This window comes from Mobula birostris, unplaced genomic scaffold (assembly GCF_030028105.1).
Source record: "Mobula birostris isolate sMobBir1 unplaced genomic scaffold, sMobBir1.hap1 H_1, whole genome shotgun sequence".
In the NCBI taxonomy this organism is placed as follows: domain Eukaryota; kingdom Metazoa; phylum Chordata; class Chondrichthyes; order Myliobatiformes; family Myliobatidae; genus Mobula; species Mobula birostris.
In genome coordinates, this window is record NW_027274040.1 from 951530 (window position 1) to 971115 (window position 19586).

Here is a 19586-nt window from a genome sequence, read left to right on the forward strand (position 1 = left end):
AGGTACAGAAGCCTCAGGACTCACACCACCAGGTTCAGAAACAGTTATTAGCCCTCAACCATCAAGAAGGAGGTACAGAAGCCTCAGGACCCACACCACCAGGTTCAGGAACAGTTATTACCCCTCAACCATCAAGAAGGAGGTACAGAAGCCTCAGGACTCACACCACCAGGTTCAGGAACAGTTATTACCCCTCAACCATCAGGAAGGTGGTACAGAAGCCTCAGGACTCACACCACCAGGTTCAGGAACAGTTATTACCCCTCAACCATCAGGAAGGTGGTACAGAAGCCTCAGGACTCACACCACCAGGTTCAGGAACAGTTATTACCCCTCAACCATCAGGAAGGTGGTACAGAAGCCTCAGGACTCACACCACCAGGTTCAGGAACAGTTATTACCCCTCAACCATCAGGAAGGTGGTACAGAAGCCTCAGGACTCACACCACCAGGTTCAGGAACAGTTATTACCCCTCAACCATCAGGAAGGAGGTACAGGAGCTTCAGGACCCACACCACCAGGTTCAGGAACAGTTATTACCCCTCAACCATCAGGAAGGAGGTACAGGAGCTTCAGGACCCACACCACCAGGTTCAGAAACAGTTATTACCCCTCAACCATCAGGAAGGAGGTACAGAAGCCTCAGGACCCACACCACCAGGTTCAGGAACAGTTATTACCCCTCAACCATCAGGAAGGTGGTACAGAAGCTTCAGGACCCACACCACCAGGTTCAGGAACAGTTATTACCCCTCAACCATCAGGAAGGTGGTACAGGAGCCTCAGGACCCACACCACCATGTTCAGGAACAGTTATTACCCCTCAACCATCAGGAAGGTGGTACAGGAGCCTCAGGACCCACACCACCAGGTTCAGGAACAGTTATTACCCCTCAACCATCAGGAAGGTGGTACAGGCTCTTGAACCAAAGGGGTTAACTTCACTCAACTTCACTTGCTCCATCACTGAAATGTTCCCACAACTTGTGGATTCACTTTCAAGGACTCTTCATCTCATGTTCTCGATATTTATTGTTTATTTATTGTTTCTTTCTTTTCAGATTTGCACAGCTTGTTGCCTTTTGCACTCTGGCTGACCCCCAAGTTGTCGTGGTCTTTCATTGATTCTGTTAAGGTTTTTATTCCATAGATTTATTGAAAATGAATCTCAGGGTTGTAGATGGAAACGCATACCTACTTTGATAATAAATTTTACTTTGACTTTGACTTCGTCAACACCATGATTGATTAACTAATCACCTACTTAATGTGAACATTTTGAATAGAGTCAGGCAGATTGACAGAATCACATAATTACAATGGTAGCATGTCCCAACCAGCAGAACCCTTTCTGTTACAGGGTTGACGCATGGCACCCTGAATATACAACTAAACAGAGGTTTAAGTGTCCTGAGCTGGGCCTTAAGAGGCAGGGATATATCTTTCACAAAGTGCCGATACTGATCTGATGCCTTCCCCCTATGTAGATTCAGCTGGGCAGAGTCAGAATGTCCCACACACAATGGTGGGTTTCACCAATCACAAAGTATGAGTGAGTCCTAATGAAGGGTCTCGGCCTGAAACTTACTTTACCTTCTGCAATGGAGGTCCTCCGTCTCTGACGATCTTCAGGACTCTCTTCATCACGTCGGTGACTTCTCTCCGTTTTCACTACTGTCAGCCTTGCAAGCCCCGGGTGGAGACTCAGGAGTATCGTCAGCACTCAGACGTAGAAGGAATCGTCACTACTGTTTCCGTAACAATTCTGAGCTGAACCCCCGAATCCCGAGGACTGCTGGACCACTCTTAGTTTGACCTCTACCCTTTGACCTGTTCGGCGTGGGCGATCCTACCAAGAGCCAAAGCACAAAGCCCCGACCCCAGCCAGCATAGCTCTCTGGGTCGTTGAGGCATGCAAGCCTTCAAACCACAACAAGGCTGTGGACCTCCTGTAATGTTGGCTCTTTATCCAGCTCTCTAATCTCCTGAGTTGCTCCATTTTGCTTGTGTTACTCTGGATTTCCAGCATTTGTCAGTTGGAAACTAAGCTGCTTCATCAATATGTGCCGTGTCATATGACGTCACCATTATGCACCGTGTCGTGTGATGTGGGCAATCACAGTCTTTCCATGACCATGATTGTTCTTGGCAAAATTTTCTACAGAAGTGGCTTGTCACTGCCGCCTTCTGGGCAGTGTCTTTACAAGATGTCTGACTCCCCCCCCACCCCCCAGCCATTATCAATACTCTTCAGAGATTGTCTGCCTGGTATCAGTGCTGGTGTAACCTGGACTTGTGATCTGCACCGGCTGCTCATACAACCATCCACCACCTGCTCCCTTAGCCTCACATAACCCAGACTGGGGGGCTAGGCAGGTGGCAGGTACTACACCTTGCCCAAGGGTGACCTGCAGGCTGGCGGAGGGAAAGAGCGCTTCACACCTCCTTTGCTAGAGACGTATCTCCACCCCGCCAGCCAAGGGGTGCACTGGATTTGTTTTTAACACAATCCCGTCCATCATACACTCCATACACAGTGCTGGATTCCAAGTGAACCGTGGGGCGGCCCGGTAGCGTAGCAGTCCACACAACGCTTTACTGTACCGGCGACCCGGGTTCAATTCCCACCACTGCTGAATAGACTCCTGAAGCTCTTCTATCCCTGAGGTTGAATTATTGTTTTTGGAGCAAATTAACTCGCTTCACAATTAGAAACCAGAAACACACCAGTGATTAAACACAAGAGGTTCAACAGATACTATAAATTCAGAGCAACACACACAATATATTCCATCTTGGCTCCCCCTCTACGAGTTCTCTTCTATTCACCCATCGATCACCTTCCCTGAACACCTCAATCCTCCCCTCTCCTCAGACACTACCAACCCCCTCCCCCACGCCAATCCCAGCTCTCATCCGTGCCGGGTCTTCACAATTCCTTCCAACCTCCCTCTCTGAGGCAGACCATTCTGTCCTCGGTCCCCCCGCACCCACACCTCAGTGAGTTCCACGCCCACCATGATGCCGAGCTCTTCCTCCGCCATCTCTGTCTCCGAGCCTATTTCTTAGGCAAGGACGCCCCACCCCACACCAGTGACCCCTTCTCCCATCCCTAACCCTCCTCCTCTTCCTGGACACCCCAACCTGGTCTTTTGCCTGCTCTGGACCTTTCCATTGTCAACTGCTGATGGGACATCAACCGTCTCGACTTCAACATTCCTCTCCAATTCCAACCTCACTCCTTCTCAACACTCCGCTCTGCACTGCCTCCGCACTAATCCCAACCTCACCATCAAACCCGCAGATTAGGGAGGTGCTGTAGTAGTCTGGCGAACTGACCTCTACCTTGCTGAGCCCCAGCGTCAGCTCTCAGACACCTCCTCTTACTTACCCCTGGAACAGGACCCCACTAAGGAGCACCAGGCCATTGTCCCCCACACCATCACCAACCATATTGACTCTGGGGATCTCCAACCCACCTTCACCAACCTCATTGTTCCCTCAACCTGCACCTCCCATTTCTACCTCCTACCCAAGATCCACAAACCTACTTGTCCAGGTAGACCCATCACTCGCTCTTCATCTTTTCAATGACTTCAAGTTCCCTAGCCCTGGTCGTCTCATTTTCACTACGGATGTCCAGTCCCTACACACCTCCAGCCCCCATCAGCCTTAAAGCTCTCTGCTTCTTTCTGGACACCAGACCCAACCTGTTCCCCTCCACCACCACTCTCCTCCCTCTGGCAGAACTGTTCCCCACCCTCAACAAATTCTCCTCTGGCTCCTCCCACTTCCTTCAAACTAAAAGGTGAAGCCACGAGCACTCGCGGGGGTCCCAGCTATGCCTGCTTTTTCATCGGCTACGTGGAATAGTCTATGTTCCAAGCCTACACTGGTATCATGCACCAACTCTTCCTACACTACATCGATAACTGCATTAGTGCTGCTTCCTGCACCAGTGCTGAACTCGTCCACTTCATCAACTTTGCCTACAACTTCCACGCTGCCCTCAAACTTACCTGGTCCATTTCCAACACTTCCCTTCTCTTTCTTGATCTCTCTGTCTCTATCTCTGCAGAAAGTTTATCTACTGATATCTTTTATAAACCTACTCATTTTCACAGCTACCTGAACTATACCTCTTCCCAGCCCGTCACTTGTAAAAATGACATCCCCTTCTCTCAGTTCCTCTGGCTCTGCCGTATCAGCTCTCAGAATGAGGCTTTTCATTCCAGAACGAAGGAGATGTCCTCCTTCAACAAAAGGAGCTTCCCTTCCTCCAACATCAATGCTGCCCTCACCTCTCTTCCATTTCACGAATGTCTGCTCTCACCCCATCCTCATGCCACCCCTGCAGGGAGAGATTTCCTCTTGTTCTCACCTACCACCCCACCAGCCTCCGCGTCCAGCACATAATTCTCCGCAACTTCCGCCATCTCCAACGGGATCCCACCACCAAGCACATCTTTCCCTTCTCCCCACTTTCCGCTTTCAGCAGGGATCGAATCCTACACGACTCTCTTGTCCATTTGTCCCTCCCCACTGATCTCCCTCCTGGCACTTACCCTTGCAAGCGGAACAAGTGCCACACTTGCCCCCACACTCTCCTTCACTACCATTCAGGGTCCAAACAGTCCTTCCAGGTGAGGCGACACTTCACCTGTGAGTCTGTTGGGGTCGACTACCTGTTGCTCCGGGTGTGGCCTCCTGTATATCGATGAGACCCAATGTGGACTGGGAGACCGCTTCGCCGAGCAATAAACACTCCGTATGCCTGAAAAAGTGGGATCTCCCGGTGGCTACCAATTTCAATTCTATTTCCCATTTCCATTCAGACACGTCAGTCACAGCTTCCTCTACTGCCACGATGTGGCCACACTCAGGTTGGAGGAGCAACACCTTATATTCCGTCTGGGTAGCCTCCAACCTGATAGAATGAACATTGATTTCTCGAACTTCTGCGAATTTCCCGCCCCCCCCACCACCCTTCCCCTTCCCCGTTTCTCATCCCCATTTCTCTCTCTCACTTCATCTCCTTACCTCCCTCAGGTGCTCCTCTCCCTTCCCTTTCTTCCACGGCCTTCTGTCCTCTCCTATCAGATTCCCCCTTCTCCAGCCCTTTATCTCTTTCATCAATCAACATCCCAGCTCTTTACTTCGCCCCCACCCCTTCTATCACCGTTCACCTGCCACCTTGTACTTCTTTTTCTCCTCCCCCCACCTCTGACTTCTCATTTCATTTCCAGTCCTGATGAAGGCCCTCGGCCCGAAACGTCGACTGTTTTAGTTGTTCCTCTCCGCGGCTCATGGCGCATTGGGCGGTAACCTTGCCGTTTCGTTCACATCTGTCTGTTTTTTACCAGGCCGAGTCGCTAGCTTGACGCTCAACCCAGCACAGATGGAAGGCGTGCAAGGAGCCGGCCGGACTCGAATCGGCACTCGGCTCGAAGTCCGGTGCGGATGCCACCACACCACCGACCGGCAGAGATGCTGCCTGACGTGCTGAGTTCCTCTAGCATTTAGTGAATGCCGCAGAGATTACTATGGCCAGACTTTGTACCCCTCACGCTGAAATGGCTCCCTTCCCTGGCACTGTGGCAACGTTTTCAGATGTTTACAGTAAAATCTTATAGAATAACCTTGTTTACTCCTCCGTCGCTCAATGCAACAGCTTCCCCAGTCTCTCTCCCTGCAGCTGAAGCCCTCGAACAAATCTCCTGCGCACCAACTCAGGGGTCTTGGCATTCATCTCCAAGTGCAGGCTCAGGAGAGGAGGCAAGAACTTTGGCGAATGAGGATGATGCAACCTTCCAACCCATCTTCTGGGGCAAATTCTGTGAAATTCTTGCCCCTGTTTCCTTCTTCAGCCGGGGAAGATCTGTCCCAGCTTGTCCTCCTTCCCCCCACCTCCCCCTCCTTCTTATCCTGGCCTCTTCTCCCTTCCTTTCCAGTCCTGACAAAGGGTCTCGGCCGGAAGTGGAAACTCTTTATTTCCCAAGATTGATGCTCCCATCGTTCCCCCGGATGAATCACCCAATTGAGCATGGGGGCAGGTTTATTTGTTCAGCCTAAACAGTTGTGAGCCACGGAATACACACTGAGCTCCCTATTCACATGAACACAAAATCTCCCATTATAACGGGTGCTGCGGTCCCCCACTAACTTTAACACAAGAGATCCTGCTGACGCTGGAAATCCAGAGCAGCGCACACAAAATCCTGGAGGAGCTCAGCAGGTCAGGCAGCATCTGTGGAGAGGATTGAAGAGCCGACGTTTTGGGCCGAGGCCCCTTCATCAGGTCTGGAAAGGAAAGGGGGGGGAGGGGTAAGAAGGTGTGGAGGGGAAAGAGTACAAGCTGGAAGGTGATAGGTGAAGCCAGTGTGTATGTGGGGGGGGGGAACGGAGAATGAAATAAAGAGCTGGGAGGTGATAGGTGGGAAAGGTAAAGGGCTGAAGAAGGAATCTGATAGGAGAGGAGAGAGGGCCATGGGAGAAAAAGAAGGAAGAGGGAAATCAGGAGAAGATGATAGGCAGGTGAAGTGGAGAAAATATGCCAGAGTGAAGAATTGAAGAAGAGGTAAGGCGGAGGGGAAAAATTACTGGAAGTTAGAGAAAATTAACTTCAGAGGTGCGGGGGAGATCTGATAGAGATGTATAAGATTATGAGAGGCATGGAGCGTGTAGACAGACAGTATCTTTTTCCCAGGGTTGAAACGTCTAATATCAAAGGGCATGCACTTAAAGTAAGAGTGGGTAGCTTCAAAGGGGATGTGAGGGCAAGTTTATTTTTCCCCACATAGGAGGTGGTGGGTCCCTGGAATGCACTGCCTTGGGTGCTGGTAGAGGCAGAAACGTTTGGGATTTTTTTGGAGATGTTTAGATAGGCCCCTGACTGCGAGGAAAACAGAGGGATATGGACATTGGGTCGGCAGAGGAGACTGGCTTAATTGACCATTTCATTGGATCAGCACAACGCTGAGGGCCAAAAGGGCTTTAACGGTCTAAACGAAGCCTATGAACTAGGCCTAAAAGCAACACCTACTCCCCAAATTCACTCTAATAACTAAGCCTAAGAATACGAATTGGCTCCATAAAGTTAGAGCACCTAGAATAGGATTACTCCCTGTTAACTTAATCCAGACTGGGGACACCTGATATGAAAGGGATCACCAGAAACTGCACAAAGTAGGGATGGCCTATCTCTTCTTTGAACTCACGTACTGTTCTATATCCTAAGTTCCAGGTCGATGCTGGAGGCTTCCCAGATGGGATACAAGATGCCTGCTTGTCCTCTATCCTGAAGGTGGCCTCACCGAGCTGTAGATCATCAACACCAGGCAATTATCTCCGCAGGTTTTGCGACAGCTCGGTATACACTGGGTGGAGACGTCTCTACCAAAGGAGGTGGAAGGCGTTCCTTCCCTTTGCTAGCCTGCAGGTCACCCCTGGGCAAGGTGTAACACCTGTTTAGCAGCGCCCCCCCCCCCCCCCACTCTCCCGCACCCCCCAAGCCTCGAATCAGGGTCAGGTGAAGCCATGGGAACAGGCATGAGCAGCGGGCCTATATCAGAAGCTATGCGGCCACTGACCGTCTCTGAAGAGTATTGATAATGGCTGGGATTTCACCCATCTTGTTAAGACGCTGCCCAGAAGAAGGCGATGGCAAACCACTTCTGTAGAGAAACTTGCCAAGGACAGTCATGGCCACGGAAAGACCGTGATCACCCACATCATCCAGGAAGGGCACGTAACGAATGAACAAACGAATGTATACAACCAGAAATAGGATGCAGGTTACACGCGGAGTTGAAGGGAACTGCACATACTCACCACTGGATTGCTTGCAGTTGGAAAGATTAATCCATATTCATCTGAAATAAAAGATACAGAGAGACAGACACATCCACAAGAACACTGCCTCAAAGCAGAAAGGCAACAGTAGTTACTTAAACCTCATATCTTTCTTCATAAAATACCCCACATTTTTCCCACTGACAATGGCCAATGGCCTCCATACGATCAGTGTGGATCAGTGGAGTTAGCACGAAGAGCAAATAACTTCAGCAACTGACTGCAGCCGCCAATCTGAGTATGGACTGTACAATAAACTCAAAATGCAGCCCCAAACAATGGGTTCCGAAGAAGCATGAAGCACAGCTAAATGCAAAACAAGACAGGGCTGATGTGTATTCGTTACCTGGAAGTCAGTAATGTGGGTGTGAAGAGGGAGGGGTGAATGTTGTGTGTAGTTGAAAAGAATCACTATTAGGTCATTAGAACTAAATAAATTGTTCTGTTACCTTTCATCTCTAACATAGGTGCTGTAATGTGAGATCAGAGTTTCTCTCTCTCTTTCCCTGCCTCTCCCTCACTCCCTCTCTCCCCGTCTCTCTCCGTTCCCCTCTCCCCTCTCTGCCTTTCTCCTTCTGTCCCTCATTCCCTCTCTCTCCCCCTCTCCCACACTCCCACTCCCCCTCTCTTCCCATTCCTATCCCTTTCTCCCTCTCTCTCACTCATTCCCTCTCTTTCTTCCTCTCCCTCTCTCTTCCCCCCGCCACCGCCCCGTTCATATGGGAACATTCGAACACAGACAGGTAATCATCCTCCCACCAAGGTAGAGTAGTGGTCAGCACAGCGCATTACAGTGCCGCCGCCAGCGGCTTCAATTCTCGCCGCTGCCGTAAGGAGATGTACCGTCCCCTCCCCGTGTACGAGCGGGTGTCCCTCCGGTTCCCTCCCACACTCCCAAAGACCTACTGCTGGGTAGGTGGGTGGGTTGTTGTGGGTGGTTCTGTGATGGGGCCAGGGTTAAATTCAGAGGGTTGCAGGGCAGCGCGGCTCAGTGGGGTCGGAACGGCCCACTCCCCACTATCTCAATGAATAGAGAAATAGGGGGTAAACAGGGGCAATTTCTTGCTGTAAGGGGCAATTCTCTCTTAGGCTGGGGGATGGGGAAAGAGGGAGATGGAGGGAGGGAGTGAGAGAGGGAGGGAGGGAGAGGGAGGGGAGATGGGGAGAGGCAGAGGGAGAGTGAGAGGAAGAGAATCAGATAGAGAGGTGGGGAGGGAGGTAGAGAGAGGGAGGGAAGGAGGGAGGGAGAGAAAAGGATGGAAGAGGGAGGGTGAGAGGGTGGGAGAGATGGGAGGGGGAGAGGGAAGTTGAAACGAGGAGGGGAGAGAGGGGGAGAGAGGGAAGGAGAGGGGGAGGGAGAGGGAGAGTGGGAGGGGGAGGGGAGGGGGAGAGGGAGGGGGGAGGAAGGGAGAGGGGAGATGGAGGGAGAGGGGGAGGAAGGGAGAGGAAGGGAGAGGGGGAGGAAGGGAGAGGGGGAGGAAGGGAGAGGGGGAGGAAGGGAGGGAGGGAGAGGGGGAGGAAGGGGAGAGGGAGGGAGAGGGGGAGGAAGGGGGGAGGGAGGGAGAGGGGGAGGAAGGGGGAGGGAGGGAGGGAGGGAGGGAGAAAGGGAGAGGGGAGAGGGGGATGGTGAGGGATAATGCCATGGGAGGGAAAGATGGAGGGAGTGAGAGGGATATAAAGAGGGAGGGGGGAGAGGGGGAGAGAGGGACGGAAAGGAGAGATGGAGGGAGGGAGAGGGGGAGAGAGATGGGGAGAGGGAAGGGGGAGAGATATAGAGGGGGACGGAGAGAGGGAGAGAGGGAGGGAGGAAGGGAGAGAGGGGGAGGAAGGGAGAGGGGGAGGGAGGGAGAGAGGGAGGGAGAGAGAGAGGGAGAGAGGGAGAGAGGGAGGGGGATGGCAAGGGAATGCGATGGGAGGGAGAGATGGAGGGAGCGAGAGAGAGGGAGGGAGAGAGAGAGGGAGAGAGGGAGAGAGGGAGGGGGATGGCAAGGGAATGCGATGGGAGGGAGAGATGGAGGGAGCAAGAGAGAGGGACGGCGAGAGAGGGAGGGAGGGGGGAGAGTGCGAGTGGGGTTGGAGAGGGGGGAGAGGGGAAGAAGAGAGAGGGAGAGAGAGGAGGGCAAGCGGAAGGAGAGAGGTGGTAAGAAGGGAGGAGAGGAGAGGAAAGAGAGGGGGTGAGAGAGGTGGCGAGGGAGAGGGAGAAGGAGGCACGTAGAGAGGGGGAGAGGCTGGGAGAAAGAGGGGGAGAGGGGGATGGGAGAGAGGGGGTGAGAGAGAGGGAGTGAGAGAGAGGGAGTGAGAGAGGTGGCGAGGGAGAGGGAGAAGGACGGATGGAGAGAGGGAGTGGAGAGGGCGAGGGGGGAGGGAGAGGGAGGGGGAAAGGGAGAGGTGAGTGGAGAGGCGGGTGAGAGAGGTGGCACTTGAGTGGGAGAAGGAGGGAGGGAGAGAGAGATTCAGGGGAGGGGAGGGAGAGGGAAAGAGAGAGAGTGAGAGGGAGGGAGAGAGAGAACGGGAGAGGGAGGGAGAGAGGGGAGGGGGAGGGGGAGTGGGGGAGATGGGAAAGGATGGAGGGAGAGAGGGGAGAGAGAGAGAGATACAGAGGAGCGGAGGATGAGGGAGGGAGAGGGATATAAAGAGGGGGAGAGAGGGGGAGAGAGGGGGAGAGAGAGATTCAGGGGAGGGGAGGGGGAGGGAAAGAGAGAGTGAGGGGGAGGGGGAGGGGGGGAGAGGGAGAGCAGGGGAGGGAGAGGGAGAGGGAGAGGGAGAGGGAGAGAGGGAGGGAGGGAGGGAGGGAGAGGGAGGGAGGCAGAGGGATACAGAGGGTAGGACACGGTCAGGGGACGTGTGATGGTCCGTGGTCTCTGAGAGGGGGTGGGACATGGTCGGGGACATGTGATGGTCCCTGGTCTCAGAGAGGGGGTGGGGGACGGTCAAGGGACATGTGATGGTCCGTGGTCTCAGAGAGGGGTGGGGGACGGTCAGTGGACGTGTGATGGTCCGTGGTCTCAGAGAGGGGGTGGGACACGGTCAGGGGACGTGTGATGGTCCATGGTCTCAGAGCGGGGGTGGGACACTGTCAGGGGGTGTGTGATGGTCCGTGGTCTCAGAGAGGGGGTGGGACACGGTCAGGGGATGTGTGATGGTCTATGGTCTGTGGTCTCAGAGAGGGGGTGGGGGAGATGGGAGTGAGGGAAGGAGAGGGGGAGAGTGAGGGAGGGAGAGGGGAGAGTTTGGGAGGGAGGGAGGGTAAGGGAGTGAGGCAGAGGGGGAGAGTGGGGGATGGGGAGAGTGGGGGAGGGAGGGAGAGTGAGGGAGGGAGGGGGAGTGAGGGAGGGAGGGAGAGGGTGTGGGTGAGGGAGGGAGAGGGTGTGAGTGAGGGAGGGGAGACTGAGGGAGGAAGAGGGGAGAGTGAGGGAGGAAGAGGGGAAGAGTGAGGGAGGAAGAGGGGAAGAGTGAGGGAGGGTGGGGAGAGTGAGGGTGGGAGGGAGAGGAGGAGGGTGAGGGGGGAGAGTGAGGGAGGGAGAGTGGGAGAGTGAGGGAGTGAGAGGAGAGAGTGAAGGAGGGAGAGGGGAGAGTGAGGGAGGGAGGGAGAGTGAAGGAGAGAGGAGAGTGAGGGAGACGGGGAGCATGAGGGAGGGAGTGAGGGGGGAAAGTGAGGGAGGAGGGTGAGGGGAGAGTAAGGGAGGGAGTGGGAGAGTGAGGGAGGGAGAGGGGAGAGTGAGGGAGGAGAGGGTGAGGGAGATGGGGAGCATGAGGGAGGGAGGGAGAGGGGAGAGGGAGAGAGGGAGGGGGAAAGTGAGGGAGGGAGAGGGAGCGAGAGTGAGGGAGGGAGAGGGGGTGAGTGAGGGAGGGAGGGAGGGAGAGTGGGAGAGTGGGGGAGGGAGAGGGGTAGAGTGAGGGATAGAGAGGGAGAGTGAGTGAGGGAGAGGGGGAGAGTGAGGGATGGAGGGGAAAGTGAGGGAGAGGGGAGAGTGAGGGAGGGGGGAGAGTGAGGGGGGAGTGAGGGACAGAGAGGGTGATAGTGAGGGAGTGAGGGAGGAGGGGACGGTGCGGGAGGGAGAGGGGAGAGTGAAGGATGGAGAGGGAGAGTGAGTGAGGGAGAGGAGGAGAGTGAGGGAGGGAGGGGAAAGTGAGGGAGGGGGAGAGTGAGGAAGGGAGAGGGGAGAGTGAGGGAGAGGGGGGAGAGTGAGGGAGGGTGGAGAGTGAGGGGGGAGTCAGGGAGGGAGGGGGAGTGAGGGACAGAGAGGGTGATAGTGAGGGAGTGAGGGAGGAGGGCACGGTGCGGGAGGGAGAGGGGAGAGTGAGGGAGGGAGGGAGGGGGAGAGTGAGGGAAGGAGAGGGGGAGAGAGAGGGAGGGAGACTGAGGGATGGAGTGGGGACAGTGAGTGAGGGAGGGAGGGGGAGAGTGAGGGAAGGAGAGGGGGAGAGTGAAGGAGGGAGGCAGAGAATGAGGGAGGGGAGAGTCAGGGAGGGAGGGGTAGTGAAGGAGTGAGGGAGGAGGGCATGGTGCGGGAGGGAGAGGGGAGAGTGAGTGAGGGAGGGGGGGGAGAGTGAGGGAAGGGGAGGGGGAGAGTGAGGGAAGGAGAGGGGGAGAGAGAGGGAGGGAGAGGGGGAGAGAGAGGGAGGGAGACTGAGGGACGGAGTGGGGACAGTGAGGGAGGGAGAGAGTGAGGGAGGGAGAGGGAGAGTGAGGGAGGTTGAGGGGAGAGTGAGGGAAGGTGAGGGAGGGAGGGGAGAGTGAGGGAGGGAAAGAGTGAGGGAGGGAGAGGGGAGAGTGAGGGAGGGGTTGGGAGAGTGAGGGAGTGAGAGAGGGTGAGTGAGGGAGGGAGGGAGAGTGGGAGAATCAGGGAGGGGGAGGGAGAGTGAGGTAGGGATGGGAGAGGGAGGGAGGGAGAGGCTAGAGTGAGGGAAGGAGAATGAGTGAGGGAGAGGGGGAGAGTGAGGGATGGAGAGGGAGAGTGAGTGAGGGAGAGGGGAGAGTGAGGGAGAGGGGGAGAGTGAGGGAGGAGGGGACAGTGCAGGAGGGAGAGGGGAGAGTGAGGAAGGGAGGGGGAGGGGGAGGGAAGGAGAGGGGGAGAGTGAAAGAGGGAGGGGAGAGTCAGGGAGGGAGGGGGAGAGTGAGGGAGGGAGGGACACTGAGGGATAGAGTGGGGGACAGTGAGGGAGGGAGGGGAGAGTGATGGAAGGAGATGGGGAGAGTGAGGGAGGGAGGGAAGGAAGGTAAGAGTGAGAGAGTGAGGGAGATAGGGAGCGTGAGGGATGGAGGGAGAGTGAGGGAGGGAGAAGGTGAGGGAGATGGGGAGTGTGAGAGAGGGAGGGAGGGAGGGACGGAGAAGGGAGAGTGAGGGAGGGAGAGGGAGAGTGAGTGAGGGAGAGGGAATGTGAGGGAGGGAGAGGGTGTGAGTGAGTGAGGGAGGGAGGGAGAGGGAGTGAGTGAGGGAGGGAGGGAGAGGGGGTGTGTGAGGTAGGGAGGGAGGGAGAGTAAGAGTGAGGGAGGGAGAGGGGAGCGAGAGTGAGGGAGGGAGAAGGATAGAGAGAGGGATGGAGAGGGAGAGTGAGTGAGGGAGAGGGGGAGAGTGAGGGAGGGAGGGGAAAGTGAGGGAGGGAGAGGGGAGAGTGAGGGAGAGAGCGGGAGAGTGAGGGAGGGAGTGGAGAGTGAGGGAGGGAGTGGGAGAGCGAGGGGAAAGTGAGGGAGGGAGAGGGGAGAGTGAGGGAGGGGGAGAGTGAGGGAGGAGAGTGAGGGGGAGAGTGAGGGACAGAGAGGGTGATAGTGAGGGAGTGAGGGAGGAGGGGACGGTGCAGGAGGGAGAATGATGGGAGAGGGGAGAGTGAGGGAGGGAGATGGAGAGTGAGGGAGGGAGAGGGCGAGAGTGAGATAGGGATGCAGAGAATGAGGGAGGGAGGGGAGAGTGAGGGAGGGAGGGGGAGAGTGAGGGAGGGAGAGGGCGAGAGTGAGGGAGGGAGAGGGTGAGAGTGAGATAGGGATGCAGAGAATGAGGGAGGGAGGGGAGAGTGAGGGAGGGAGGGAGGGGAGAGAGGGAGGGAGGGAGGGAGGGGAGAGAGAGGGGAAAGGGAGAGGGGGAGGGGGAGGGGAGAGAGGCGGTGAGAAAGGGGAGGGGGAGAGGAGTGTGGAGAGGGGGTGAGAGAGGTGGCAAGTGAGTGGGAGAAGGAGGGAGGGAGAGAGGGGGAGAGAGAGATACAGGGGATGGGAGAGGGAGGGAAAGAGAGAGGGAGAGAGGGAGAGAGGGAGGGGGATGGCAAGGGAATGCGATGGGAGGGAGAGATGGAGGGAGCGAGAGAGAGGGAGGGAGAGAGAGAGGGAGAGAGGGAGAGAGGGAGGGGGATGGCAAGGGAATGCGATGGGAGGGAGAGATGGAGGGAGCAAGAGAGAGGGACGGCGAGAGAGGGAGGGAGGGGGGAGAGTGCGAGTGGGGTTGGAGAGGGGGGAGAGGGGAAGAAGAGAGAGGGAGAGAGAGGAGGGCAAGCGGAAGGAGAGAGGTGGTAAGAAGGGAGGAGAGGAGAGGAAAGAGAGGGGGTGAGAGAGGTGGCGAGGGAGAGGGAGAAGGAGGCACGTAGAGAGGGGGAGAGGCTGGGAGAAAGAGGGGGAGAGGGGGATGGGAGAGAGGGGGTGAGAGAGAGGGAGTGAGAGAGAGGGAGTGAGAGAGGTGGCGAGGGAGAGGGAGAAGGACGGATGGAGAGAGGGAGTGGAGAGGGCGAGGGGGGAGGGAGAGGGAGGGGGAAAGGGAGAGGTGAGTGGAGAGGCGGGTGAGAGAGGTGGCACTTGAGTGGGAGAAGGAGGGAGGGAGAGAGAGATTCAGGGGAGGGGAGGGAGAGGGAAAGAGAGAGAGTGAGAGGGAGGGAGAGAGAGAACGGGAGAGGGAGGGAGAGAGGGGAGGGGGAGGGGGAGTGGGGGAGATGGGAAAGGATGGAGGGAGAGAGGGGAGAGAGAGAGAGATACAGAGGAGCGGAGGATGAGGGAGGGAGAGGGATATAAAGAGGGGGAGAGAGGGGGAGAGAGGGGGAGAGAGAGATTCAGGGGAGGGGAGGGGGAGGGAAAGAGAGAGTGAGGGGGAGGGGGAGGGGGGGAGAGGGAGAGCAGGGGAGGGAGAGGGAGAGGGAGAGGGAGAGGGAGAGAGGGAGGGAGGGAGGGAGGGAGAGGGAGGGAGGCAGAGGGATACAGAGGGTAGGACACGGTCAGGGGACGTGTGATGGTCCGTGGTCTCTGAGAGGGGGTGGGACATGGTCGGGGACATGTGATGGTCCCTGGTCTCAGAGAGGGGGTGGGGACGGTCAAGGGACATGTGATGGTCCGTGGTCTCAGAGAGGGGTGGGGGACGGTCAGTGGACGTGTGATGGTCCGTGGTCTCAGAGAGGGGGTGGGACACGGTCAGGGGACGTGTGATGGTCCATGGTCTCAGAGCGGGGGTGGGACACTGTCAGGGGGTGTGTGATGGTCCGTGGTCTCAGAGAGGGGGTGGGACACGGTCAGGGGATGTGTGATGGTCTATGGTCTCAGAGAGGGGGTGGGGGAGATGGGAGTGAGGGAAGGAGAGGGGGAGAGTGAGGGAGGGAGAGGGGAGAGTTTGGGAGGGAGGGAGGGTAAGGGAGTGAGGCAGAGGGGGAGAGTGGGGGATGGGGAGAGTGGGGGAGGGAGGGAGAGTGAGGGAGGGAGGGGGAGTGAGGGAGGGAGGGAGAGGGTGTGGGTGAGGGAGGGAGAGGGTGTGAGTGAGGGAGGGGAGACTGAGGGAGGAAGAGGGGAGAGTGAGGGAGGAAGAGGGGAAGAGTGAGGGAGGGTGGGGAGAGTGAGGGTGGGAGGGAGAGGAGGAGGGTGAGGGGGGAGAGTGAGGGAGGGAGAGTGGGAGAGTGAGGGAGTGAGAGGAGAGAGTGAAGGAGGGAGAGGGGAGAGTGAGGGAGGGAGGGAGAGTGAAGGAGAGAGGAGAGTGAGGGAGACGGGGAGCATGAGGGAGGGAGTGAGGGGGGAAAGTGAGGGAGGGAGGGTGAGGGGAGAGTAAGGGAGGGAGTGGGAGAGTGAGGGAGGGAGAGGGGGAGAGTGAGGGAGGAGAGGGTGAGGGAGATGGGGAGCATGAGGGAGGGAGGGAGAGGGGAGAGGGAGAGAGGGAGGGGGAAAGTGAGGGAGGGAGAGGGGAGCGAGAGTGAGGGAGGGAGAGGGGGTGAGTGAGGGAGGGAGGGAGGGAGAGTGGGAGAGTGGGGGAGGGAGAGAGGTAGAGTGAGGGATAGAGAGGGAGAGTGAGTGAGGGAGAGGGGGAGAGTGAGGGATGGAGGGGAAAGTGAGGGAGAGGGGAGAGTGAGGGAGGGGGGAGAGTGAGGGGGGAGTGAGGGACAGAGAGGGTGATAGTGAGGGAGTGAGGGAGGAGGGGACGGTGCGGGAGGAGAGGGGAGAGTGAAGGATGGAGAGGGAGAGTGAGTGAGGGAGAGGAGGAGAGTGAGGGAGGGAGGGGAAAGTGAGGGAGGGGGAGAGTGAGGAAGGGAGAGGGGAGAGTGAGGGAGAGGGGGGAGAGTGAGGGAGGGTGGAGAGTGAGGGGGGAGTCAGGGAGGGAGGGGGAGTGAGGGACAGAGAGGGTGATAGTGAGGGAGTGAGGGAGGAGGGCACGGTGCGGGAGGGAGAGGGGAGAGTGAGGGAGGGAGGGAGGGGGAGAGTGAGGGAAGGAGAGGGGGAGAGAGAGGGAGGGAGACTGAGGGATGGAGTGGGGACAGTGAGTGAGGGAGGGAGGGGGAGAGTGAGGGAAGGAGAGGGGAGAGTGAAGGAGGGAGGCAGAGAATGAGGGAGGGGAGAGTCAGGGAGGGAGGGGTAGTGAAGGAGTGAGGGAGGAGGGCATGGTGCGGGAGGGAGAGGGGAGAGTGAGGGAGGGAGGGGGAGAGTGAGGGAAGGGGAGGGGGAGAGTGAGGGAAGGAGAGGGGGAGAGAGAGGGAGGGAGAGGGGGAGAGAGAGGGAGGGAGACTGAGGGACGGAGTGGGGACAGTGAGGGAGGGAGAGAGTGAGGGAGGGAGAGGGAGAGTGAGGGAGGTTGAGGGGAGAGTGAGGGAAGGTGAGGGAGGGAGGGGAGAGTGAGGGAGGGAAAGAGTGAGGGAGGGAGAGGGGAGAGTGAGGGAGGGGTTGGGAGAGTGAGGGAGTGAGAGAGGGTGAGTGAGGGAGGGAGGGAGAGTGGGAGAATCAGGGAGGGGGAGGGAGAGTGAGGTAGGGATGGGAGAGGGAGGGAGGGAGAGGCTAGAGTGAGGGAAGGAGAATGAGTGAGGGAGAGGGGGAGAGTGAGGGATGGAGAGGGAGAGTGAGTGAGGGAGAGGGGAGAGTGAGGGAGAGGGGGAGAGTGAGGGAGGAGGGGACAGTGCAGGAGGGAGAGGGGAGAGTGAGGAAGGGAGGGGGAGGGGGAGGGAAGGAGAGGGGGAGAGTGAAAGAGGGAGGGGAGAGTCAGGGAGGGAGGGGGGAGAGTGAGGGAGGGAGGGACACTGAGGGATAGAGTGGGGGACAGTGAGGGAGGGAGGGGAGAGTGATGGAAGGAGATGGGGAGAGTGAGGGAGGGAGGGAAGGAAGGTAAGAGTGAGAGAGTGAGGGAGATAGGGAGCGTGAGGGATGGAGGGAGAGTGAGGGAGGGAGAAGGTGAGGGAGATGGGGAGTGTGAGAGAGGGAGGGAGGGAGGGACGGAGAAGGGAGAGTGAGGGAGGGAGAGGGAGAGTGAGTGAGGGAGAGGGAATGTGAGGGAGGGAGAGGGTGTGAGTGAGTGAGGGAGGGAGGGAGAGGGAGTGAGTGAGGGAGGGAGGGAGAGGGGGTGTGTGAGGTAGGGAGGGAGGGAGAGTAAGAGTGAGGGAGGGAGAGGGGAGCGAGAGTGAGGGAGGGAGAAGGATAGAGAGAGGGATGGAGAGGGAGAGTGAGTGAGGGAGAGGGGGAGAGTGAGGGAGGGAGGGGAAAGTGAGGGAGGGAGAGGGGAGAGTGAGGGAGAGAGCGGGAGAGTGAGGGAGGGAGTGGAGAGTGAGGGAGGGAGTGGGAGAGCGAGGGAAAGTGAGGGAGGGAGAGGGGAGAGTGAGGGAGGGGGAGAGTGAGGGAGGAGAGTGAGGGGGAGAGTGAGGGACAGAGAGGGTGATAGTGAGGGGAGTGAGGGAGGAGGGGACGGTGCAGGAGGGAGAATGATGGGAGAGGGGAGAGTGAGGGAGGGAGATGGAGAGTGAGGGAGGGAGAGGGCGAGAGTGAGATAGGGATGCAGAGAATGAGGGAGGGAGGGGAGAGTGAGGGAGGGAGGGGGAGAGTGAGGGAGGGAGAGGGCGAGAGTGAGGGAGGGAGAGGGTGAGAGTGAGATAGGGATGCAGAGAATGAGGGAGGGAGGGGAGAGTGAGGGAGGGAGGGAGGGGAGAGAGGGAGGGAGGGAGGGAGGGGAGAGAGAGGGGAAAGGGAGAGGGGGAGGGGGAGGGGAGAGAGGCGGTGAGAAAGGGGAGGGGGAGAGGAGTGTGGAGAGGGGTGAGAGAGGTGGCAAGTGAGTGGGAGAAGGAGGGAGGGAGAGAGGGGGAGAGAGAGATACAGGGGATGGGAGAGGGAGGGAAAGAGAGAGGGAGAGAGGGAGAGAGGGAGGGGGATGGCAAGGGAATGCGATGGGAGGGAGAGATGGAGGGAGCGAGAGAGAGGGAGGGAGAGAGAGAGGGAGAGGGAGGGGGAAGGGGGGATGGCAAGGGAATGCGATGGGAGGGAGAGATGGAGGGAGCAAGAGAGAGGGACGGCGAGAGAGGGAGGGAGGGGGGAGAGTGCGAGTGGGGTTGGAGAGGGGGGAGAGGGGAAGAAGAGAGAGGGAGAGAGAGGAGGGCAAGCGGAAGGAGAGAGGTGGTAAGAAGGGAGGAGAGGAGAGGAAAGAGAGGGGGTGAGAGAGGTGGCGAGGGAGAGGGAGAAGGAGGCACGTAGAGAGGGGGAGAGGCTGGGAGAAAGAGGGGAGAGGGGGATGGGAGAGAGGGGGTGAGAGAGAGGGAGTGAGAGAGAGGGAGTGAGAGAGGTGGCGAGGGAGAGGGAGAAGGACGGATGGAGAGAGGGAGTGGAGAGGGCGAGGGGGGAGGGAGAGGGAGGGGGAAAGGGAGAGGTGAGTGGAGAGGCGGGTGAGAGAGGTGGCACTTGAGTGGGAGAAGGAGGGAGGGAGAGAGAGATTCAGGGAGGGGAGGGAGAGGGAAAGAGAGAGAGTGAGAGGGAGGGAGAGAGAGAACGGGAGAGGGAGGGAGAGAGGGGAGGGGGAGGGGGAGTGGGGGAGATGGGAAAGGATGGAGGGAGAGAGGGGAGAGAGAGAGAGATACAGAGGAGCGGAGGATGAGGGAGGGAGAGGGATATAAAGAGGGGAGAGAGGGGGAGAGAGGGGGAGAGAGAGATTCAGGGGAGGGGAGGGGGAGGGAAAGAGAGAGTGAGGGGGAGGGGGAGGGGGGGAGAGGGAGAGCAGGGGAGGGAGAGGGAGAGGGAGAGGGAGAGGGAGAGAGGGAGGGAGGGAGGGAGGGAGAGGGAGGGAGGCAGAGGGATACAGAGGGTAGGACACGGTCAGGGGACGTGTGATGGTCCGTGGTCTCTGAGAGGGGGTGGGACATGGTCGGGGACATGTGATGGTCCCTGGTCTCAGAGAGGGGGTGGGGGACGGTCAAGGGACATGTGATGGTCCGTGGTCTCAGAGAGGGGTGGGGGGACGGTCAGTGGACGTGTGATGGTCCGTGGTCTCAGAGAGGGGGTGGGACACGGTCAGGGGACGTGTGATGGTCC

General features: G+C 57.9%; 1 protein-coding gene across 1 annotated transcript in view; it reads right to left on the bottom strand.

The window, feature by feature from the left end:
- Window positions 1–7914, bottom strand: part of LOC140192260 (uncharacterized) — a 72354-nt gene extending 64440 nt beyond the window's left edge. Inside the window, exon 1 of the mRNA XM_072249935.1 lies at window positions 7832–7914. The gene's annotated coding sequence lies outside the window, so the exon portion shown is untranslated. The remainder of the gene's footprint in view (window positions 1–7831) is intronic.
- Between the last annotated feature and the right edge of the window lie 11672 nt (window positions 7915–19586).